The sequence below is a fragment of the Eschscholzia californica genome, unplaced genomic scaffold (genome assembly GCF_041429995.1).
Source record: "Eschscholzia californica isolate CP2 unplaced genomic scaffold, dmEscCali1.0.p SCAF_1, whole genome shotgun sequence".
NCBI classification, from domain to species: Eukaryota; Viridiplantae; Streptophyta; class Magnoliopsida; order Ranunculales; family Papaveraceae; genus Eschscholzia; species Eschscholzia californica.
The window spans coordinates 47200522-47225992 of record NW_028238198.1 but is presented as its reverse complement, the minus strand read 5'-3'; the positions used below and the strand labels follow the sequence as shown (position 1 = coordinate 47225992).

General features: G+C 37.2%; 2 long non-coding RNA genes across 4 annotated transcripts; one reads left to right on the top strand and one right to left on the bottom strand.

The window, feature by feature from the left end:
* Positions 1–13400: 13400 nt before the first annotated feature.
* On the top strand, positions 13401–15141 carry LOC147567221 (uncharacterized). 3 transcript variants are annotated; one of them, XR_015230722.1, is made up of 4 exons: positions 13401–13575; positions 13722–13835; positions 14499–14578; positions 14854–15141. It is a non-coding gene; the product is annotated as an uncharacterized LOC147567221 (long non-coding RNA). The 3 variants fall into 3 exon arrangements; XR_015230721.1 differs by having other exon boundaries at positions 13413–13575; positions 14492–14578; XR_015230720.1 differs by lacking the exons at positions 13401–13575; positions 13722–13835 and having other exon boundaries at positions 13844–14578.
* Positions 15142–15574: 433 nt separating this feature from the next.
* On the bottom strand, positions 15575–16697 carry LOC147567220 (uncharacterized). Its single transcript, XR_015230723.1, has 2 exons — positions 16488–16697; positions 15575–16089 (listed from the first exon to the last, which is right to left on the bottom strand). It is a non-coding gene; the product is annotated as an uncharacterized LOC147567220 (long non-coding RNA).
* Positions 16698–25471: the final 8774 nt, after the last annotated feature.

The window sequence follows — 25471 nt, the reverse complement described above, 5'->3', positions numbered from 1 at the left end:
AGCAAAGCGAGACTCGAAGTCCAAAAGACACTGACGAGCAAGCGCGCATGAGAAGGATTTTATGACCAGGACATAAAATCGATCATGTAAGACACGATTAGCATTAAGACATCTCTAAGAGACGTCGACATCCAAGTTCAGAAATATGTAGTCTGAACCGCTACTTATGGACATCCTAAAAGGCTGTAGGATGAAGTAGTACAAAAGTTGAACATGTCACTGGCTACAAACTTCCAGACATAGAATGAAAGTGGGCTTGAAAGTGTTTCAAGCCCGGAACTGTTACAGACTCTACAAACGAAAGAATGAGATTAAAGCCTTAACACTAGTAAGGGGTTACTAGAGATTATCAAAATTGAAGAACACAACTTTATCAACTGGTAACTAGCAAAGTTTAAACGGACAACACATGTTGTCAACTAAACCGTTCCCTAAGGCAGAGTATAAATGAATTGACACAAAAGTCTAAGGCATAAGGTGTTTACTGAAATAACCTTGATCGGTAAATTGAGTGGGTAAAAGGGGTTTTACGGAAGAGGCTCAAATTTATAAACTCTCGTTATCAAGAAATAAGTTAGTTATTTCGTAGTCGTCTAAATTTGGTTTAGTATTTAAACGACAGTCCAAAGTTAATAAAACATTCCAAATAGGTTTGTCAGATACGTTATCTGATGAATGAAACCCTATTAAGTGAACTTGGAATATTTCATTATCATATCCCTAGTCCAGGTCATTGCATGAACAACAATGACTTATGAAGACTAGCAAGTGAGGTCGATGAGATAACGCAGTTTCATGGGCTATAGGAATAGTGTATTCGACTCGACTACGTGAGTGTATAATAAGGATTATGCACTGGATAACCCACAAATGAGAGCACATCAAAGTGATGAACGTCAAACACCTCCCATTTACAAGATTGGAGAGATTCCTCAAAACATGAACACATCAAAGTGATGAACGTCAAACACCTCTCATTATAAGGAATATCTAACTTTGGTTCCGCCAAACGCCGCGCCATGAAAGTGTAGGGTTTTGTGTATCCTATACACTACCTAGTGTTGTAAGCGGAATCTCAAACATCTCATGTTTAACACTAGATTGCCCAGGACCTATATGCATAAACTAATCAATGAACTAGAGAGGGATAAATACCTTAACGCGTTTTTCCCTCGAACCATTCCAATCGCATGCAAAGATCGAGAGCTCCAACTGTAGCTCCTCTACTTGAGACACCGAGTGAATAGACTTGATCTCCCTTCCTTTCAGACTGCTAGGACTTACTAGAAGGTTGAGAAGAACTCTTCTTCTTGACTAGATTGATAGAATGGGAACTTTTTCTCTATATTCCTCTCTCTCCAATAGCTGTATATTCAGAGAGAGAGAGAGCTGTATATTTTTCCTTAGAGAAAAATTCACACCTTTTCTGTTCTCAACTGACCCAATATATAGACAAACCCTAATTAGAATCTCATTCAGATTAGGTTTTCTATTTTCAGGGTCACAGAAAAGATAATTACCAAAATACCCTTTTTGGGGTATTTTGATAATCCCCTTAAGTGTGGCCGGCCAGGGCAGCCCACTATGGGCCTTATGTGGCCGGCCCACTTACTCTGGTCGGCCATCTCATGGCCGGCCCAAAGAGCCTTCCTTCTATCTTGTCCCGAATCTCCATTCGGACCCTTTCGGCCTTTCCAGTTGAATCCCGTTCGACTTTAGCCAGTTCCCGTCTAGTCAAATCTCTCCGATCAAGTTACCACTCTTATGTGTAACCCGTTGTAGGATCCGGTCTATGTTAGCCTCGAATCAACTCCTTGATCCGACGATCGTAGTTGGCTTCTAGCAAAGCATTACGACCCCTAATTGGACCGGACTGGATGATCTTTACGTGCAGTCATCGTTATCCTAACTGACAAATTGATCGCATTGCCACCTTAGTCGAAGGACACTCCTTCAGAAGGACATCTCCTTCAGACCGAACGGATAAATCCTTCAGTCTCCCACTTGTACTTAGAACAAGTGCAATGCTCGATTCCCATGTCGCTTAGTATCTCATCTGATACGTCACACGTTTCAGACTTTCTTGATCCAGAGAACAACTGTCAATACAAATGATTAACTCTTAATCCATTTGAGTGCGGCCACACATTTCCAGTTGCTTCTCCTCAAGTGGCCCGGAGATACTTATTCCTAACTTAATAGGAGGACATCATCCAGTCTTGTACTCCCACTTAACTTCATGTCTATCCTGTCTCCCCCAGTATGCTGCCTTTATAACCTCCTTTTACGGCGCGGCGTTTGACAGTACCAAAGTTCGACATTCCTTACATAAGATGAGTGGAGCACTCATGTTTACGGAATCTCTCCAATCTTGCCTATGAGAGTTTGTGACGCCTTTTTCAACTTCTTGAAAAAACTCTCATCTTTGGGTTAATCCAATGTAGATTCCCCAATCCACATCCATGTAATTGACTTAAATACCATATTCCTATAGCCCATGGAACTGCGCTATCAGTCAATTCCCATGCTAGTCTTCTTAAGTCATTGTTGTCCATGCAATGACCTGTACTAGGGACTCTATAATGAATCTATTCCACGTTCACTTAGTAGGGTTCCATTTACCAGATCACGTATCTGATAAACCTACCTGGAATTCCTCATTATTTTGGATTGTCATTAAACACTAAACTATGATTTAACGACGAAATAATTAACTTATTTCTGATAATAAGAGTTTGTAAATCTTGAGCCTTCCCGTGTAACTCCTTACACCCTCAAGTTTACCAGTCTAAGCTTTTCAGGAAAGCTTAATGCCAATGACCTTAGTATTACCTCCATACTTAGTCAAAGGTGACAGTTTAGTTAATAGATCAAATCTATATGGATTTTGCTTGTTATCATCCGATGATAATCTTCAGTATCGCCATACCGAATTAAAACTTCCCAAGTTTTAACTATTTTCTTTTATTTGTAAAGTTTGCAACAGTCTCTGTCTGGAACCCTTCCAGCTCACTGTTCTTCCAAGTCAAGATTGTCATCTTATTCTGGAAGTTTGCAACATATGACTTTTCAACCTTTTATTTTCATACCGAGATCACACAAGTTCTTCTCAAGTACATTGTGTGATTCAGATCAGCTTATCTGGATTTGATTGGTGACGACCATAAATACTCCAAGTATTTTGTGACGTCGAGGCGAATGCTAATCATGTCCCACATGACCGATCTTATGCCTTTTGCATAACCATATTTCTCATGCGTGCTTGCTCATCAGAATCCTTCAGATTCTAAATTTTGCTAAGCTGTGTGCCATGAGACTTGAGTAGAAATACTCCGTTTGAGTGTTTCACATTGGACTTTTCAAGACCTTTTCTTGAACAAGTCTTATCACCTTCTCGATCTATCTCCATAGATCTTTGGTGCCCAAAAGCATTTCACCTTTATGTGGTCCTTTTATTGAGTCAGTTCTAAACTGTTTTCAACATCAGAATGTTGTTCTCAATCTCTAGTATGTCATCTACATACCGGACCAAAGAAAACTGGGTCACTCCCACTAACCTTCTTGAACTTCTTAAATTCAAGATTTCTCTTCATTCCCAAAGAAACCAACTCTTGATTACTTTGCTGAATCGAAGATTCCAACTCCTACTTGCTCGCTTTAATCCCTTGATGGATTTTGAAGCTTGCATTCTCACTAGCTTTAGAAGAGTAAACTTCCTCCTGAATGTGTCATGTATACATTCCTTTGCTAGTAATAGATCATTATGGTCATGCTCTGGGAAACACCAATGTTTCCCTCCTTGTCTGTTTTTCACTTTGAAAAACCTATTTGGACTTAACAGGAACCCTTCCTTTAAGCAAAATAGACCAAGTTCCAAACTTGATTTCAGACATGGATACCATTCTGATCATATGGCTCCAAGCCATGTTTCGGAGCGATTCCGTCACAGCTAGCTCATTTTCTTCTTCAGCCGGATCCCCATCCTCTGAGACAGATGTATGAGCTTTCAAGGTCTATAAGGGGTTTGAACAACTTCGAGACACTCTCAACTCCTTGAGGGTTCTCTTGCGAATCACATTCGCCCTGCGCGGGAGGATCTCCGAGATCTACCATCTCTTCCTCTCTTTCCTTTTCTATCGGCTCAGAATAGTTAGGAATCGCGACTTCTGACATCGGTACAACGGTGTCAGTTTGTTGCTCAGATCGAATTTCTTCGATATCTAATATTTCTCCCACTTGTCTTCTTGAAATAACTCTTATTCCAAGGAAGACACCATCACGAGCAACAACCTCCTTGTTCTCTGATTGCTTGTGGAAGAATCCCCAATATTTATTTATCCCATAAATAAATATTCTTTCTTGATATGCAAACTTGGTTCTCGGAAACCATTTACGTTTCATATCTATAGACCTTCAGAAAAGACCACTTTTGGAACCCTTCCAAACCCATACTCTTATGGTGTCTTTTCAGCTTTTGACGGAATATGGTTAGTTAGGAAGAACGACCGTGTTTGAGAATATATCCTAGAAAGTGTTCGGAAGATTGGCCTTAACCCATCACTGATCGACTCATGTCTCACATGTTCGATTACTCCCACTAAACTCATCATCCATATGATGTGTTTGTGGAGCAAGGTGAGAAACTTTTTCTCAACTTCTTTTGATGGTCATCAAATTTCTGATTCAAATATTCATCATCTCGATCCAATCGAATGACTTATATTTTCGTCAAGTGGATTCATGTTAACTCTAGTTAGTATATTAATAGTTTCACGTACATCTGTATGTACAAAAACTATTAGTTTACTAGCCATTTCTCCCTTTCTAAAAGGCGATTTCGTCAAATGGCCACGTTGAACAAAATTCACATGTGTCGTATGATTCAAAATCATTAGACTTAGAAATCCATACCATTGGATCTTCTTCATGTGTTTTATGTCAATTTGACCAATGACAAAACATGAGTTGACCTCTCCGAATCCTTTGATTATAGCCTACCGTATCATTGTTAATGCTCTTGGTTCTCTAAGAACCCATCGTTAACTTAGCACTATTTTAAAACATCTGATGTTTCTAGAAGAACATAATAACTCTTATTAAGTTCTACCTAGATTAGTGTCTAAAAGAAGACTTTGATCCTTTTCAGCATCCTTAGCAACTCTTGCTTCTGCTCCCTCTTGGATCCTCTCTTCTTTTAGTCAAGTATGTTATTTCCACGAAGGAAATCTACAAAACTTGCTAGATTAACTTAGTCAACAAAGATACAAGAATCGGAATTCATAATTCCTTTTCTTTTCTCTTCCAGGTACTCAGGGTAGTTTCCTTGAATGGCCTAGCCAAACTTTTCATCGACCCTTTTAACCTTTTGAATCATAAGAACTCTTCTTATATTCTTTCGGTAACTGAATCTTAAGAACTAGCTTCTTAGATTCAATCTTCCTCAATGTTCTCTTCAAGACGACTTTCTTAGAGGCACCATCCTCTCCATTCACGACTTCTAGTGGAACTCTTCCTTTAGTTGTCGAATGGTTGTGTATGCATCCATATCATTAATCTCTACGTGAGAGAAGAATTTTATGGATGTTCACAAAAGACTTTGGATAATCATATCCTCAGTCGTCTGAAGAACCAATGAACATTAGGAATGATATATTCTCGGACGTTTTCTTTATTTCGAATTCGAGAACGCTTCTCGGATTCCTTTCCAATCATGAAAATAATTTTCATTTAATTCCTTCTGAAGGAATGAACGAAGGTTGGAAAACTATTTTCTAACAGTCATATATCCTCTACTTTTAAAAGAAAATAAAACAAAATCCTAAAACTTATTATCATTGCAAAAACACTTTTTGCCATATTATTCAGTGAAAACCGTCCCCCTTTGAATAATATGATTCCAAGATCCCATTCCTGTGAAGTTAAGCGTACTTTGGCACTGCCCTTAACTTCACCCTCCTGGGTGAGTAACTCCTTACTGATCATATCTCATATGACTCTTGGTTGATGAATAACACTTATGTGTTCAATTCATCCTTTTGCCTCGAAATCCAAAACTCTTTTGCTGACTCGTTGAGAATAACCATTTAGACATGTAGACCTCTTCATAGGTCTACCCGTATTGTCCCGAGGTAAAAGATGGCACCCTGCTTTGGCATGACCCACCATCGATGAACAAGGGCGCAACAGGTGTCTTAATCTGGGTAGGCATTACTCAAAATTCTTTTTGGGGACTCTTACGTTTTTGTTTGCATGCATTACTGTGAACTCTAACATAATCATACACCACACAAAACGTAAATAAGTAAATGCGCGCGAGAAAATAAATCAAGCAGATATGATCCTAGTATGGCCCCTAACCTAAAAGATCTAATCTTCTTAGGTTCTTTGCTTGTTTAGCCTCCGTTCGCCTGGATCTCCATCCTCGAACATCCATTGAATTCTCCCACTCGAACCACGATCTCATCCTTTGGCTCTTCAATGGACTCAATTGTACCCTAAACTCTAATTACAAGACTCAACGATTCGCAGATCGTATAAAACTTGGAATTAAATTAATTACATCGGGCACCCATCCGTGCTTAAAAACAAGATAGAACAATTCTATGGCCATACTAGAACCCGCATTCACATCCATACATACATAATAATATGACACTCATAAAACACCCAAGTATGTATGAGATTCGCTTACTCAGGTCGAATCTAGGTTTGCTATGTTCTAGATAGCTATTCGGGAGATACTACCGACATCTCTATGTCTAACTTGCCTTAAGTCTAATTATCTCATAATTCTGACTAATGGCTCGTTCTGGTTTTATCCTAAAAGATTTTGAAATCGTTTTGGAAAAACTCCGATTCGGGCTTTGGTGGGCCCGGGTCACTTTCGGAAAAAATATGGTCAAAGTCGGAAGAAGAAAACCGAAACCTCCCACTTAAGTCAAGGCCTAAAAGACCCGAGTCTAACTCCAAAGACTTAAGTCAAACTTGGTCAAGGGACCCTTTGACTAGACCCAGTCAAGTCTCGGTCAAGGTCCGAACCAAGGTCGGACCCGGATTGGCACGTTCCAGACCGTGCCGTGTCCCTCGGGTGGTTGCGTCCTGGCCCTAGGCCAGACGCTTCCTAGCCCTGCAGACGCGTCCCAGACGCTCTGCCCAAGTACATCCATCTCGGACTCCCAGTCCGAGACGGTTCCTGGTTTCCCAGACGCGTCCCAGACGCGTTCTGGTAGAAACAGTCCCGGTCGCGTCCGGATTCTCAATCCGAGACGCGTCCGGACTTCTCTATGGTCGCGTCTGGAAGACGCGACCTCTGGTGCTAGACGCGGATCCTTCGGGATCCCTGTCCGAGACGCTCTCGGACTCCCAGTCCGAGACGCTCTCGGACGCGTCTTCTGTCCGAGAATAGCTCGGACGCGTCCTAATCCGAGACGCTCTCGGATTCCCAGTCCGGGAAGGACTGGGACGCGTCCAGAGCGTCCGCGACTGGCCAGACGTGTCCTAGGACGCGTCCTGGTCTGTCCGGTCTCCTGGACAGCACCCTGTTTTCTTCAATTTTCCAAAAAATTCCAACTTTTTGCTGTTTTTGATGAATCTTTCATCCAAAAACCAGCAATTTGAAAACTCTTTTCAAAAAAAAAAAACCATCCACTTTAAAATTTTATTTTGAAAACTCTTTTCAAAAACACCAAATTTTAAAGATTTCCCATTGAAACTCTTTCAATTTTCTATCCGATTAAGTCTAAATCTAATTTAAACTAATCAATTTCATGTCTAAAACCCTATTTAAACATAAAATCATCTAATCAATCAAGCTCGAATCTAATTCGACTAGTCAGAGATAGTTTCATGCAACCGGCTCGTGATGCCACTGTAGGGTTTTGTGTATCCTATACACTACCTAGTGTTGTAAGCGGAATCTCAAACATCTCATGTTTAACACTAGATTGCCCAGGACCTATATGCATAAACTAATCAATGAACTAGAGAGGGATAAATACCTTAACGCGTTTTTCCCTCGAACCATTCCAATCGCATGCAAAGATCGAGAGCTCCAACTGTAGCTCCTCTACTTGAGACACCGAGTGAATAGACTTGATCTCCCTTCCTTTCAGACTGCTAGGACTTACTAGAAGGTTGAGAAGAACTCTTCTTCTTGACTAGATTGATAGAATGGGAACTTTTTCTCTATATTCCTCTCTCTCCAATAGCTGTATATTCAGAGAGAGAGAGAGCTGTATATTTTTCCTAAGAGAAAAATCCACACCTTTTCTGTTCTCAACTGACCCAATATATAGACAAACCCTAATTAGAATCTCATTCAGATTAGGTTTTCTATTTTCAGGGTCACAGAAAAGATAATTACCAAAATACCCTTTTTGGGGTATTTTGATAATCCCCTTAAGTGTGGCCGGCCAGGGCAGCCCACTATGGGCCTTATGTGGCCGGCCCACTTACTCTGGTCAGCCATCTCATGGCCGGCCCAAAGAGCCTTCCTTCTATCTTGTCTCGAATCTCCATTCGGACCCTTTCGGCCTTTCCAGTTGAATCCCATTCGACTTTAGCCAGTTCCCGTCTAGTCAAATCTCTCCGATCAAGTTACCACTCTTATGTGTAACCCGTTGTAGGATCCGGTCTATGTTAGCCTCGAATCAACTCCTTGATCCGACGATCGTAGTTGGCTTCTAGCAAAGCATTACGACCCCTAATTGGACCGGACTGGATGATCTTTACGTGCAGTCATCGTTATCCTAACTGACAAATTGATCGCATTGCCACCTTGGTCGAAGGACATCTCCTTCAGACCGAACGGATAAATCCTTCAGAAAGGAGGTTATAAAAGCGGATACTGGAATGATAAGATAGACATGAAGCTGAATGAGAGTATAAGAATGGATTGTGTCGTCCTAATTAAATTAGGAAAAGTATCTCGAGGCCACTCGATGAGTAACAACTGAAAATGCGTGGCCGCGCTCAAATGGATTAAAAGTTAATAATTTGTTTTGACAGTTGTGTGCAGGATCGAGAAAGTCTGAAAGATGTGACGTATCAGATGGGATTCAAAAATTGACAAGGGAATCAAGCATTGCACTTGTTCTAGGTACAAGTGGCAGATGTCCTTCGACCAAAGATGCAATGTAAGCAATTTGTCGAATAGGATAATTGATGAAGAAGATCATCAAGTACGGACGATTTAGGGATCGTAATGTTTTGCTAGAAACCAACTACGATCGTCGAATTACTAAGTAATTCGCGGCTAACTTCGACCGAATCCTACATCGGGTATGACTAATGGGATGAGACATATATAGATGGGTAAGGCCCATTAATATGTCCCAAAGTTCTAAAAGAAGTTTAGGCAAAGATAACACAAAATGCCCGAACAAAGGGGATTTGGGCCGCGGCATAAAAGAGAAGTCTTTGTGCCCGAAAAGGGGCAGGCCGGTTGCCCTAATGGGGCCGGCCAGATCTGCCTAATAAGGCATGGTATGGCCGGCCACAACTTAGGAATATCACAAAATAGAAACTAGTTTCTATATTTGAGTATTTCCTAAATCTTATTCAAAAGGGACTTTTAGGAAACCTAATTAGGGTTGAACTCTAACTTATGGTTTTATATAATGTCTCTTGGGACTTGAATAAGGTGTGAAATTTTCTCAAGGAGCTTTCTAACTCTACAACATCAAGTCGAGAAAGAAACAAAGAAAGAAAGATTATTCCCAAGCTATCTAACTAGTCAAAAGAAGAAGTGTTCTTCATCAAACCACTATTGAAGTTCTAGCAATCATCAAGGCGTCTTGCCGTCTTTAGTTGCTGAGTTTGTAAACTTCACTACCTACAAATCAAGAAGTCATTTTTCTCTGAACCTATAAACAGATTAAACCTAGACAAAATAGAAGTTATTCCGTTCGATTTCTATCAACCTTCTCGATGCAAAGACGAGTTCCAGACCAAAATGATCCATCACAGCATGATTAAATAAGGTGTGTGTTGATGAAATTGGTACTTTTGTGCCTTTCTAGTGCAACAAAATCAACTTACGATATTCATCATAATCATGTTTCATTATCTTCTTCTTGGGTGGTACGGGTAGGTTCTGACATTTGATTTGGGATGGAAAAATTAGTTGTTTGTCTGGGCATTTAAAAGGGAAAGGTGATAATAGTAATCACTAATAGTTGGTCCTCTATATGTTTAAGCCATTGAATAGGAAGAATAAGCTGCTTGAAGTTCATCTTACTACAACCTCTTCATTCTTAATCAATAAGATGGTTGCCAAAGAGAAGAGGAAGGTGATGGTCATCGTAGTGATAATAGTGGTATTAATTGGTGAATGTGGTGGTCAGTGAAGATATGAGTCAAGGTGGAGTGGTGATGGTAGGGGTTTTGTTGGTGTTGGACTTGGTGATGGAGGTGATTGATGATGACGAAGGAGAAAGATGAATGACATTTAGGCTTCTATTGTAATCTATTATATTTGTTTATAGTCCTCAGATCAGGTAGTGTTTTGATATTTAAGGTCTTATATAGTTGTCCCCTTATTAAATCAAAGTCAATTAAGTCAAGCATAGTTAACTTCTACTGGGCCCGAAAATAGTTGTCCACAAAAGAAAATCGGTTGTCCATGTATTGGCCACTTTTTTATTTGATTTCGAGTAGAACTGGATAATGATGAAAGATGAAAATTTTAGTTTCCCTTAAAAATCTATCACACAGACTGGACCAATCCGAGACTTAAAAGGTCCAAACAGATTAGTTGATCAGAGACCTACGAGACCCCCACGGAACAGTGGATCCAGGACCCAAGAGGGCCATACATATCAGTTAATCTAGGACCTAAGAGGTCGAAACAGATCAATTGATCCGTTATGTTGTGTTAGGTCCTAGTCTGGGCCACTCCGAGTACGTAGACCAGATTCATATTTTTGTGCACCAAACAATATATTATGTATTCAAATATCAAATAATGGGTTACAAAATATTTGTGTACATCATTAAAACATTAGAAAAGATGATTTAGAGGCATTTTGATCTAAGAAATCAATGTAAAGAAGGATCCTCAGATCATAATCAGATCACAATATGCACTCACAATCATAAAAAAATATCTCTTTTGTCATATAGTTTTCACCTTTGTTATAAAGACATTATTTAAAACTAATTGTGTTGATACTACATAATAGTTGTACCTTGTTCAAACCAAACCCAATACTTGGCTTTCATAAAATTTTAGAACTCAATGCACCATCTACTTAGTGTACTTACTAAGAGAGAAGGTAATTATCCAACACTATTAATCTTTATTTTCATTATTGATCTTCTTTGACTACAAATAACATCATCAACAGTTAAACACAATAAAACCATCATCATCGAGAGTGACAACATCAATATCATCAATCACTTAAAGAATGGCAATCAAGGAATTCAATGGCAAACCAAAATACACATCCAAAAAATCCATGAAGTTAAAAAGAGGCTGCAACAGGTCCAATTCAAACACACGATCAGGAAATGCAATGCTCCTGCAGACAAGCTAACGAAATGGTCCAGGTTAAAGAATAGAACGAAGACTTGGCAAGTTGTTCCTTATTTTCTTGTTAATCTATATTGTAAGAATGTTTTAGTTTCTTAATATAAGAGGTACTGTTTCAACAAAAAAAAAAAAAAACAGTTAAACACAATAAAGAGTCAAAGATCAGAAATTAGAAACTTCTATTTTTAATTCGTAGTACCGGCTGGACATTTTAGAAACAAGTAAATTGAGAGGCACGAGTTTGCAACAGTATGAATTCTTAAAGCAACCTAAGTCACTAATAGGACCAACAATTCTAACAAGTGTAATTCCTCACTCATTTCTTATTACAATTTAATAGTGTAAAAAAAATTTTAGGTGACTATTATATGGATAACCAAATATCTTCTGTGGACAACTATTTCTGGTCTAATGTAAGTCACTTATGCTCAACTTAATTGACTTTGATTTTAATAGTTCCTAAAAATTACATCCATTTACCGAACTAAACCAATTGATTTTTGGAAATATACAACCGTACCAAACCACTCGTTGTTTGATTTGAAAACTGACTGGACCGATTTGGATCGGTTTGGTTTGATCTATTTTTGCACACCACTACCTTTGACTGTTACCGTCCATTTGACTATTAACCTCTTTTTGGATTTTCCAGAAATACACTTATTTTAATTACTTCACATCAACCAAATTGTTTCTCTCTTCTTTATCTTCCCCAAATTATTTCCCTATCTTCTTCATCTTCCCCAAATTATTTCTCTCTCTAAAATCAATCAAACAACTCTCTTCCCAGAAATTGAAGTTTTTCATTTTTCTTTCTTCTTCCCAAACCACAACGGTTTAATTTTTTTCATCTTCTTTCTTCCATGAAAAATAGATTGAAATATTTTTCATTTCAATTATAAATCAAGTAAGCATAAGACAAAGTAAACTAGAGGCAATTTGATCAAATTTTCACAGAAACATAGATCATTATCAGAATACACGGTCCACTATAGATCATCGATTAACATTAGAGATAATCAACCAGAGACAATCTAATCCAAGAAACTAACGTTTTAAAGGATCCCCCGATTAAAATAAGATCAATAAATCATTAGAAAAGATGATTCAGAGGCATTTTGATCTAAGAAATCAATGTATAGAAGGATCCTCAGATCATAATCAGATCACAAGATGTGCTCACAATCATAGAAAATCAGATCACACGATGTGCTCATCAAGAACCGAATCAATCAACTCATCTCCTTCAGTATAATGACCTTTCACCCAATTATTACCAGCACCAGATTGTTTAAAAACAAACTTATGAGGACGAAAGATCTGTCCATAGTTCCTGGTCCAAGATCTAATACTATTCATAGTTCCTGGTTCAAGATCCATAAAAAACAACTCTAGGTACGAATCGTCCACGAGAAGGTTCTCCTCATTTGAATCTCCCAGTCTGTTCAATTCCATATTCATCACTGATCACTTCCTAGAACTGAGCTCCAATTTGGGTTTCCACATTGTCCTCCCTGAACATGTAGAATTTCTCTCATTCTCAGATTAGGGTTTGGTTGATCTCTCTCTCTCTCTCTCTCTCTATCTCTCTCTTGTTGTGAAATCTCAATTAGTGAAGAAGATAGGCTTTATAGAGGAAACAAATCTAGAGAGAGAAAGAGAGAAGGCAATAATTATTTTTTATCATCTTCTTTCTTCCATGAAAAAAATTTACAAAAATGATGCTATGCCCGGCGGTTTTCCCGGCCGAATCCCGGCCAGCCGAGTTGGCAGTCCAACCGGGCATAGCATCCTGAGTTGGCAGAGTGAAGAGGGTAGTTTTACAAATTTTACGAATTGGTCCCTCAAGTTTTAAGTCTTTTGAGTTGAGTCCATTTTCAACTCAAAAGCAAAACACGGGATTTCACTCCCTTCATTCCCTCTTCCTCCAATAGCTAGGGCAAAACTTGATGATTCTCTAAATCGATTTCAGCTAGGTTTTGGTTCAAAATCACTCGAGAAATACCTCTTCTTCACTCGATTCCAACCCCAGCCATCATCAGGTAAGTTCGATTAACATAACTAGTAAAACCTAGTAAAATTCTAGGGTTTTATAGGGTAATAGTTTCAGGTTTTAGGACCAGTTCGTTCTTGAGTTTCTTAGTTTCATTTGCTTGATTCTAAAAGGGTTATGCTCGAATCTTGACAGAACTAGGGTTTTGCTCGATTCCATCATCATGGAATAAGCCGCTCGCCTCGCTCGTTCAGTTGGGTTTTGCTCGATTCACATTGTTGGGTTTGATTTGCTCAAATCCATCATCAGGTAAGTTCATTATCTACTTCCAATTGGATTTTCATCAATTTTGGTTGGTTGAATTCCAACTTTTCTTCTGTTTCTTTCTCAATTTTTCTACTTCAACAGAACTAGGGTTTTAGATTTTAAAGAAAATTGCATCAATTTATTTGGGGATTTTTTTAGCATAAAGTATGGCTTGTAAGATGTGATTAAGAGTATGGCTTGGTAAGATGTGATAAAGAAAATCGCATCAATTTATTTGGGGATTTTAAAGAAAATTGCATCAATGTATATACTGAAATACACAGTTTTGTATTAGGAACCACTTGTTACCCAAGCTACAATATTGGTGAGATGTGATTAAGAGTATGACTTGGTAATACCATACCATAGTTATGCTTGAAAATTTTAATACATGAGTTGTGAAATTTGATGTGATTTGAACATTAGTTTAGATTGATTTGAGACAAATTTTGACCTTTTTTTATGGTTTAAATGGGTGACTGAATTTGATTTTGGCGCGATGTGGTTCAAAAGAGAGAAAAATAGGATCTTATTATGTTTTATTTGTCCAAACATGAACTATGCCCTCGAAGTACAAATGAATTGGTAGTAATTAACTTTAGAACATATAGGAGTTCAAAATAGTATTTGTTTATAATTCTCTCATTCTTTTGCTTGAGGCGGAAGCTGCACTTGAGGCATGAAAGAAACCTCCCGAAGAAACTAACCCACGTATCATCAGAGAAGGATTAGTTATCGATGAATGGGTAAAACTAGCTTATTTCTCATTCTTTTGCTTTTCTTTTACGAAATATTCCACATATATATACGAAACAAACGATTGTATGCTCGAGAAAAGGAGCCGAAATCCGAGGTGCACAGAAGGATTCTATCACCTGTTTCTTTATCTTGATTGGTTGTGCGCAATCCAACCACCCCACTTTGAAATTTGGCCTGCTTTTTCGGTTAAACTAACGTGTTATATGTATTTGCATATGTATACTGATATCTCTTTGTTTTCTCCCTGTTTTTCGTTTTTCAGAAAGAACGAAGAGAAAGATACATTGCAAAGCAACAGATTGAAGGGATCGATTCGTTGTAAATTGCAGGATGCAGATGTTGTTGAAGATGTTTAATCTCGATCGTATCATTTTCGGTCCCCTAGTGGTAGTAATGGCAAAGAAGAAAGGGGTTTAGGTGTAAAGGTTCAAGTAGATGATGACAATAATTGTGGTTTTTGTGTTCTAAAATTTTATGAATAAAGAGTTCTTTTTTACATGAAACCCAACTATTTTTAAAGGAAGCTTAATCATATCTGCTGCTTGCATCACATTTGAGCTGTTGCTTTGCCTATATGCTTATATTAGTGCAACAAATGTATAGTGGATGTGGGTGCTTTCGATGTTAACAGCATGAAATAGTTGGGATATTGCAAAATGAAGAAGAATTTTGAAGACGAACAGGAAGAAAGGTGCAACTTCAATTCCTAATAAAATATGAACTAGCCTATAATAAGAGTTGCAGAATCTTAGTACTTCAGATACAAATGGTTTATGGTTCACATTTCTTTTCCTCATTATCTGAATCCGACTTGTCTACCCTTACCTTTTCGAATTCCTGCCATTTTTCCTGTTTGAATTCATGTACAATGAAGTCTAGAGATTTAAGTTTCATGGTCTTTACTAAGTTTTTCGTAGCCAACTAGTGATCGCCTGTTCTTAAGTTCGTAAATGAAAAATAAACAGCTAAAAATAGTCTTTCAATTGGCAAGAAATCTTCATTATATGACTAACAACAATACCACAGTAGCCTTGGAATATAAACAACATTTCTTTCTTCTCTCTATTCTATCCACTACTATGTGCATACAACACAAAAACACTTTGCTGCATCGTCTCAGTCATCGATTCATGTTTTCGGAACCCAAAAACACTTTTCTCTATAACTGCAGAGGATGTGTCAGCACTGAACCCATTACAACTTTCTGGTGTGCTACCTTTCTCTATGTGAACGTTGATATCATAAAAAAGTTTCATAGCACCAGACTTGACTGCATTATCTTTCCGTGCCACTTTTTTGTCGCTGGTAATTGAACTTGTCGGACCTTCTTCTTAATGAATCACACCAAAGATGATAGCACATGCTTCTCTTATCTTTATTCAGTTTAGTCTCATCTTGGGGTTGTTGAGCTTCCCTCTGGGGTTCTAGTTGTTCCTCATTATTAATCCGACCACCATTTTCACGCTTTTGAGCCAATTGCCGATCATAAACTGCACTCCTGTAATATCCACATCAGACGCTTAATCTTAAGAAAATGAAATATTCGTTTATATGAAATTATATGAATCAATGCTTATATGATCTCCCAACAAAAGTTTATACGCTCTGACTCATCTTATGATCATACGGTTCAGACCTACCATTCTGAATTGAATTCAGGTAAAAATCTAGGGCAGAATCTGACCAAAATCAATTGAAAAGTAACCTAACAAAAATCAGTAATCTAACTTAACAAACATAAGTAAATACAACAAATCAGTAACCTAACATAATCATTAATCGAACATAAGTGAATCATGGGTGTGACAATAGACAGTAGAAGTTAGGATAAAATTTACGAACAAAAGAGAGAGAACTGGAGAAGAGGTAACAAGTATTGAGATAGAGAGATCTGACCGAGGCGCTGGATGCTGAAGAAATACCCCTAGATTAAAGCGTTGGATGACGAAGAGCCGTTAATGATGATTTCTGACCAGAACCCCTTACTTTGGATGAAGAACAATGAAACCCTAGGTTGGAACTCAAAAAATGTCGAGAGAGAAATGAAGTTCAATGAACTGCTCGTGAACAAAGAAAAAAAAGGAAAAGGGTTTTACCCATCTTTTTGAGGGAAGCCCCTCTTTATAATTAAAATAATTTAAAGGGATCATTTATGGAAACTGGGAAATCTCAACTCCTCTTGCATTCCGTCAGATGCTATGCCCAGTTGGCTGTGCCACGTCGGCGTCCCGGGTTTGGGCCGGGATTGGCACCGGGCATAGCATCATTTTTGAAAAATTTAATGGTTGTGGTTTGGGAAAAAGAAAGAAAAATGAAAATCTTAAATATCTGGGAAGAGAGTTGTTTGATTGATTTTAGAGAGAGAAACAATTTGGAGAAGGTGAAGAAGAGAGGGAAACAATTTAGGGATGTGAAGTAATTAAAATATGGGTATTTCTGGAAAATTCAAAAAGAGGTTAACAGTCAAATGGACGGTAACGATTAAAAAGAGGTTAAGAGTCAAATGGACGGTAACGACGGTCAAAGGGGACAATTTGATTGGTGACAATCGATAAAGGGAATAGTTGTCTGTAGTTGATGAAGTTGATTAATGGAAGAAAAAAAAGGTATTGAGATGGCAATTAAAATGTAAATAAGGGCATTTTTGTCCAGATTCACATGTGATTTCCACGGCTGACATTACCTTAAAGTTAACGTATTCCGTCCACGTGGGGGTATAAATCAAAAGTTCTTAAAAATGGGGGTTTAGTCCAAATATCCATATAAAAATGGGGTCAATATCAAAATCTTATTAGTAAACATCATACTGTAAGTAACATATGATAATTAATTTATTGGTTATTCCCAAATATCCCCCAACTTTGTGACCGATTTCCTACCTATCCCCCTACTTTATCAAAAATACTCAGATGACCCCCTTTTTCAGATTCCGTTATAACACTGTTAACTAGTCATCACCTCTCTCTTCCAACTCATCGCCTCTCTCTGCCACCTCATCATCTTCACTGGCGAAGGTCGCCGGGCGACGACCTTCAAATATAATTTTTTTTTTTTTAACTATTCTCTCTCTCTCTAAAATTTTTTTTGAGAGGGAGAGAGAAGAGTTAAGAAAACGAATTTTTTTATGTTTGAAGGTCGCCGGCCGGAAAATTGGCCGGTCGGCGACCTTCGCCGTTGAAGATGATGAGGTGGCAGAGAGAGGCGATGATTTGGATGAGAGAGAGGTGATGACTAGTTAACAGTGTGATAATGGAATCTGAAAAAGGAGGTCATCTGGGTATTTTTTATAAAATAAGGGGCTAGGCAGGAAACCGGTTACAAAGTTGGGGGCTAGTTGGGAAATTACCCTTAATTTATTAACAACAAACCAAAAAAGTTTAGTAATAAATATTGATTATCATACTCTAAATAGACTAACTGATTAGCTATAAACATTACCTGAAACCTTAGAAGCACATCGACTTATTTCATAATTGTAGTAACAATAAAGAAAATAAAACATTAAGAAGAGATGGCGATGTTTCTTTCCAGGAGCTTCTTCATCTTCTCTGTGAGTTTCATTTTTTATGTTTTTCATGAGGGGTGTATCAATGCAGTAGTTGGCTTTCATCAGGACCGGCACTGACTTTTAGGTGGTCCAAAGCGAAATTCAAAATTGAGGCCCCTTGTATTATAAGTAAATTCAAAATTCACCTTAGGTCCTCATGAATCTACGTCGACCCCGAAACCATCCTATAAAACCTTTGTTGAAATTGAACATTTTTCCCTTCATACAAAAACACATACATAATGTACTTTTTTACCAATTTAATCCTGGTTGGATTCATCGTAATGGTTAGCTAACAAACATGGGTGCATGTGTTTTGTGATGCTAAAATGGGACCAATAGATATTTAGACTATTCTATCTTTGGTTTTCGAAACCACTTGCTTTAGACATCACAGTGTTTTTTATCCCGCTAGAATGGCTTCTTGAAAGTGAGTTTGAGATCTCATGTAGATTAGGAGATTGCCTAAAATATGACTTCAGAGAATTTTCCTCTTTCATGTGGCATCCAAATCAATTTGTCTGACTGTTCAAATGAGAGAGAGGTATCTGAAGTATTGCTTTCACTATGTCTTCATCAAATAAGTCCTTGAGTAAGTCTACATTCCAATTGTTGTTGAATAATAGATCTGAAACATAGTGATGGTGATCTGAATTCCTATTTCTAATAATGGCTTTGAAATCTTGTATTGTAGGGACCCATGGGTCAATAGCAATCCGAATCTCAGACCAATCTCCCACTTTCGAACAGGTATGATGCTTTAAAACTTCCCGGATCTGAAGAATAGAAGACCATGTTGCTGATATGTTTTGTTTCCTGTTTTCCGTCCAAAAGTCGCCTGTGATGTAATATTTAGATTTCAATATCTGAACCCAAATATCATTAGGGTTATAAAGGAATCTTCAGGCTCGATTAGCCACCAGAGATCCATTAACCTTGGCCAAGTCCCTAACACCCAAACCACCAAGTTCTTTAGACTTCTGAATTACCTCCCATGACAGAAAGTGCATCTTATGTTGATGTTCTTCATGATCCCACCAAAAGCTTCTCTCAAGCCTCTCTAGTTTGTTTAATGTAGATGTTGGAATTAGGGAGTGGCTGAGAAAGTAAGTTCCTATAGGAGTAAGAACTGACTTGATTATGGTGGTTCTTCCTGCTTGGGATGTCAATTCTTTCTTCCACCCTGATGAGTCATGAAAATGCCTCATCTGAATCTCTTAATTTGGACTAGTTAGTCTATTTCGAGCAGTTACTAGGATGATTTGTTTGATTTTCTTTCTGAGGTGTCTTTTACGGAGTTCGGTGTGAAAAATAGTTAAAATCGGAAGAAAGACACACATGAGGGGCAGTTTGGCCATTTGCTGATTTTGGAAATTTTAGTACCCGGTTGAAAAGTAGAGTCTCAGACGAATCAGTAGGCGAAAACAGAAGTAAAAACGGTGTCCGGACGAACGAAATAGAGCAAGTCAAACTTGGTGTCAAATCATTTGACCAATTTAACTAGAGGACACGTGGCAATGATCTAGCGGAAGGACATGGCATAATCTGACGGCAGATGGAAATTTTTGGTACACAAGTGGGCACGGACGGGACCATTTTCGGGATTCTCATGAATTAGGATCAGGTGCTTTGCACTCGCATGTGTCAGCGAACCCTGTGCATATCCAATGGACTTTGTTGTGACACGTCCATATCAACTCGATCTGATGACGCGTGTGAGCCCCTTCCCATCCAGCGACTTTAAATGTACGTAACTTACCTTCTTCCGCTGCTCCATGATACACCGAGTCATTCTCCTTATAACTCCAACTGCCTCCACACGATTTACTCCCAATTTATTGGGTATTCTCTTTTATCTCATCTCTAATCAAAAGAGAAAGAAAATCTCTTACAGTAGAGAGAGAGAGTGAAGAGAGAGACCGAGAGAAAGATATTTTCTTTCTCATTTCTTTCTATATTCACTAATACTCCATACAGTAGAGAGAGAATGGGATTTCTTCTTCAATTTTATAAACTGAGATCAGTGGAGTGGCTTTTAGATAATGAAGAGCAAGAAGGAAATCTTAATAGAGATTTAAGAAGAGATTTTCTTAGACAAATGAATAAGGATGGAAGTGATATTTATAAAGATAGAAAGCTGTTATAGGGATCCTTATATTTTAGAGAGAGGAAGAGATTCGACTAAGATGACAGAGAAGAAGGAAAGAAATTAGAAACAGATATTGAAAGAAGTTGTTGATGAAGAAATATTTTAGAGAGATAAGAAGAATAAAAACAGAGATGAATAAAGAAAGAGATTGTGCTCTGTTTAGAGATGGAAATAATAGAGAATCATGAAGATGATTTCAAGAGAGAGAGAGAGAGAGAAGCCGAGAAGGACAGAGATGATCTTTGAGATATATTCCATTGATGGAAGGGATGATTTGAGAAGATTTAGAAGATTGACAGAGGAGCTGAGTATGATTTTTCTATTCTTATATAAGAAACAGAGAAGAAGAGAGGGGGCATCTTGGAGGGGGAAATTAATTCGGCTCTGTTCTTCTTCTCTGGGCTTCAATTTAATCATAGAGAGATAGAGAAGAAGAACAGAGTATATTTACTATAGAGAGAGAGAGAGAGAGAGAGAGAGAGAGAGAGAGCATTTTTCATCATCTTCTTCTCTTGTTTCTGTTCTTATTGTATTGAGAGAAAGAAAACAGAATTTGAGAGAGAGTTTGAATCTTAGGGGCGCGTTTGGCTGCAACAGAGAAAATCAGCAAGAAAAGTTAAATCTTTTTTCCTCTTTTCTCTTAATTCTTCATACTTATTAGTTTAATTTCATGAATAGCTAACTCTCTCAATCTAGGGTTGATGATGAAACCATATTCGAGCTTTTAGAAACACGAGTTATTTGGTTAATTCTATGAATGTGATTTAATGTTTAAATTGTTTTAATTTGTCAAGTCGATTATCTTTTCACTATCTATGCTTTTTGGTTTGATGTATCGTGCTTAGGTTAAATCCTTTGACGATACATACTTATTGATTGATAGGTAGTAGTTTAGAAATTCATTTTTTAAGTAAGAAAATTACAATTTCAGGAGTTAAAAACCGATTTTATCGAAAGCATCTCCCGGAATTAGGATAGTTCATTATCCGAAATTCTGAGTTATAAAACGAGATAATTAGTCAGTTGATTTCCTGTGTTTAAAAGTTAGTTATTTGGTGGATTCCAGACACCCTAGGTCATCTCCCCCCATCTGGGTTCCTTGTATCATTATTTGTTTTATTATTTTGTTCTTTATTATTTTATCACCAAAACTACAAACCAATTTTCAAACAAAACTGTATGATTTCTAAGTTTTAGAATAAGCTTAACTAGTCTCTGAGGAACGAACCGGTCTTATCGAAAATATTACAACTTGACACCCGTGCACTTGCGGGTGTAGACCAATTTAGGAAACTTTCTAGGCCCATCACACCCCGCTAGCTTGTTTTTAAATTTCTGAACCAGGAACTCGTGAGACTCTATTCTATTTCTCGGTTTGAGAATAAGAGTTCCTAAATACTTCTCTGCATCCGACATGATAGAGCATTAAGTTGGCCTAGATAATTGTCCTTTTGAAGCTGAGGGACACCCAAACTAAAGTGAATCGATGACTGATGCACCCGAAAAGGTTGCACACCCACGTCCACGCGTGCCCACATCCTATTCGGCCATAATAGTAGTCCTAGTTAGTATATGATTAGGAAGTTACTTTAAATTGGTATTTCTTTATATTAAAGTTTCTATGTTTTAAGTATTTTATTATTTAGGAATCCTAGTTTGAGTCTATCTAGGAAAGTCTTATATCCTATAAAAGGAGGTCTAGTCTATTTTATTATTCATATTGAAGAGAAAAACCATTGAAGTTAATCAAGTTTTAGTTTATTTATCGTTTTCTTTACAGTTCTTCGTTTATTTTATTGTTCTTATTTTAATTCCGCTGCGTCTACATCAAGTGGTATCAGAGCCATCAAAATTCTGGATTTTTTTTACAAAAAAAAATAAAAAAAAATATCTATGGATACATCTCCTCAACAAGAGGTTTAGCTAGACATGGAAAGATTCTTGAATTCAAGCACAAATGAGAGTGTGATTAACATATAAACACCATAAAATCCATAATCATACTCACTTTATTTTAATTTCTCTCTCTCTAGGGTGTATGTAGCAAGAATAACTAGTAATCAAGCTTTAGAAGGATTATTTTATAAACTTTGAATCAAGAATGAGAGTAGTTATTCATAAAGATAATCAAATTAAAGCATAATAACATGAATCACTCATATGAAGTACTTTATCTCTCTAAAATTCATCACAAGCAAGTTCAAATAACTCAATACAACCCTAAGAATAGCTTAAAAAATCCTAGAAATCAAAAGAAGAAGAAGATACAAACAAAGGAACTCAAGGGAAGTAAGAGGGGTGTTTGGACGACCAAACCCTATGCAAAACAAGCTTTCCCACGCTATTAATGGGCTGAAAAAGCTGCTGGCCGAGCTGGGTAGCCATGGCCAAGAGCTTCAAAGCATAGCTAACCCATTCTTCACCTTCTCCACCTTCTTTGTTTCACTTCATTTAGATTTCTTCTTGTTATCCCTCTCTAGATCTTTAAATCTCCATGAACCCTAGCCTCCATTGTCATTTTCTCTCTCTAAGTTCAGCACCTAAGGAAGAAGATGAAGTGTAGAGACAAAGTTAGGGCATTACTTTCTATTTCTTACCCAAAAGACCACTTTGCCCTTCTTTAGTAGTTATAGCCACTCCTTTGTCTAGCTTGACTTCTTCAAGTTATTTTGACTTATTCAATGAATCCATTTAATTATAACTTGAATAATAGGCTCTCTAACTTGACCAAAGAGTGCAAATGACAATCTTTCTCTTGTCTCCTAACTTGCTCATTTCTTATGCTTTTCATCTCTAGTCTTCACCAAAGTGATAATCATGTTCCCAAGACTTCATAGACTTTCTCAAATTATATTTTGACCCTCTTAGGTGCAAATGACCATAATACCCTTGGTGAGTCTTTATCTCCTTACTTTCTCCTAGACTTTAAGGGCCTCTTCTTAGATTCTTTTAAGTGTTCTTGACTCTTCTAGGGTCTCCTTAGCTCATTTCCTTGCATAGTTCTTTTATGGTACCTTGTCATGAATATAAACATATCTTATTAGGATTAAAGCATAAAATGGACTAATTCATCTAAGTTAAGTGACCTAAATGTGATGTTTTCACTCCACATCAATGACTTGTTAAAATTCACAGCTTGGCCTGAAAAAAGAAGAATAAGTATGCATAATCTCTATTACTACTTTTAGATTTTTATCCGTAGCCTCACCTAGGATAAGCAAGTCATCTGCAAACACCAAGTGAGATATAGATGGAGCATATCTATTAACTTTGTACCCGTTGAATAAGGAGTCCTTCGCATATTTGTCTATTAGGATAGACAGAGATTGAGATACCAAAATAAATAAATACGGAGACAGCGGGCATCCCTCTCGAAGTCCTCTAGATGATTGAAAGTTACCATATTGCTTACCATTAATAATGGCACTGAACATAGGAGTAGTGGCACAACACATAATGAGGGAGTTATTTGGGGAAATTAAAATTGTTGTTGTTCTCTCACTTTCATCCCCTTTGTCCTTCATTTCAGGAATCGCAGTTGTCATCAAAATTCTCTGAAGTAGTCATCTACTCTTCGCATAATCCACGTCAAGCGAGTATACATATCTAATATTCATATCATCATATGTATAGATCAAGATATCCTAACTTTGGAATTGACTCTTGTTTTCTTTTCGTTTCTTGGTGCATTCATTGACCAATATTACCAATCTCTAAACATATATATATATATATATATATATATATATATATATATATATATCATTGCACAGAGAATTTTCAAATGTGGTGTACTTTTCCCTAAGGAAAAAGAAAGGAAAAGGGTGATTTAATTATACTGAAATCCAAGCCATCCAAATCTACACGTGAAACAGTGGCGAAGCCAGAAACTTTAATTGGTGGGGGCACTGTTAAACAGTAAAAAAAAGAAAAATACAGTCATTAATGACGAATTGTAGAGCTTCATTACTAACCTCTATCGAAATCATTAGTTTTATTTTAATCAGAGAAGTTACCACTATATTACATTACAAGTTTTTTGTAAAATCCCTCTATCAATGTCAAAATTTCATGGTTGGCTTTGGCTATTTCAAGAATCTTGGTATCTTCTTACGTGAATGTCACTACCCTTCTCCATAATTCCATTTTTTAGTTTCTTAACAGTTATCTAAGGAAATTTTTAATATTCAGTATTCCAAGATTTAGATATACATACACAAATTCTGTTTAGTTTACTCCAATATCTTCATTTTCGATTTAGTTTGTAATAATTAGCTCACTCAAAAATTTCACTCAAGAAATAATTTGGTGAGAAGATGAACTATATACGAAGTTATTGAGCATGAAATAAAAACACTCATGTTCCATTAATATGAATTTTTGTTCATAAGTTTTTCGTGAACCACTACTGCTTCTAGATCAACGACTGAGGACAAAGAACATTTACTAACATCGAAGCCAAAAACTTTTCTTGGTGGGGGCACTGTTAAACAGTAAAAAAAGGAATACTGTCATTAATGACGAATTGCAGAGCTTCGTTACTAACCTCTATCGAAATTAGTTAGTATAAGTCTAAATTGCAAAAAAAAAAAAAAAAAATCATATGTTTTTCAGACCAATGATTCTATATGTCATAGCAATACTATCAACTAATTAGGTTATAACTAACTGTAACTTGTTTTTACTAAAATCTAAACATAAATAAATAACATTTGCAGTTAAATTAAATAATGTTTGGATATATACACAAGAATGAAGAATTAATAGGACCTAAGGATAACATGGAGATGCAAATAACTCTATCTGAAGTTGAATAAATTTACAAAAAAATATGAACAAAAGAAATTTGATAACCAAAGAAGTAGAAGTTTAACAAAAAAAAAAAAGTAGGAGTTCAAAAGAAAATTTGAGGTACCGATTAGACAGGCAAAAATGAATTGAAATTTTTAGAAAGCCCCCTTATAAGTATTAATGGAGAGGCGCCATTAACACTAAAACAAGTTATCTTTAAAAGGTCGAACTCATGACGTGTTGTGTGAACGACGAGTGACTCAACCACCGAGCCAACTACGGCTTTGTGATATAATTTGACAATCACATGTATTTTACCTAAATCCGATCATGAGATTTTCACACTCAAAGACGTTTTTATCTCGGAACCGTGGGGGCCTACGCCCCTACGGG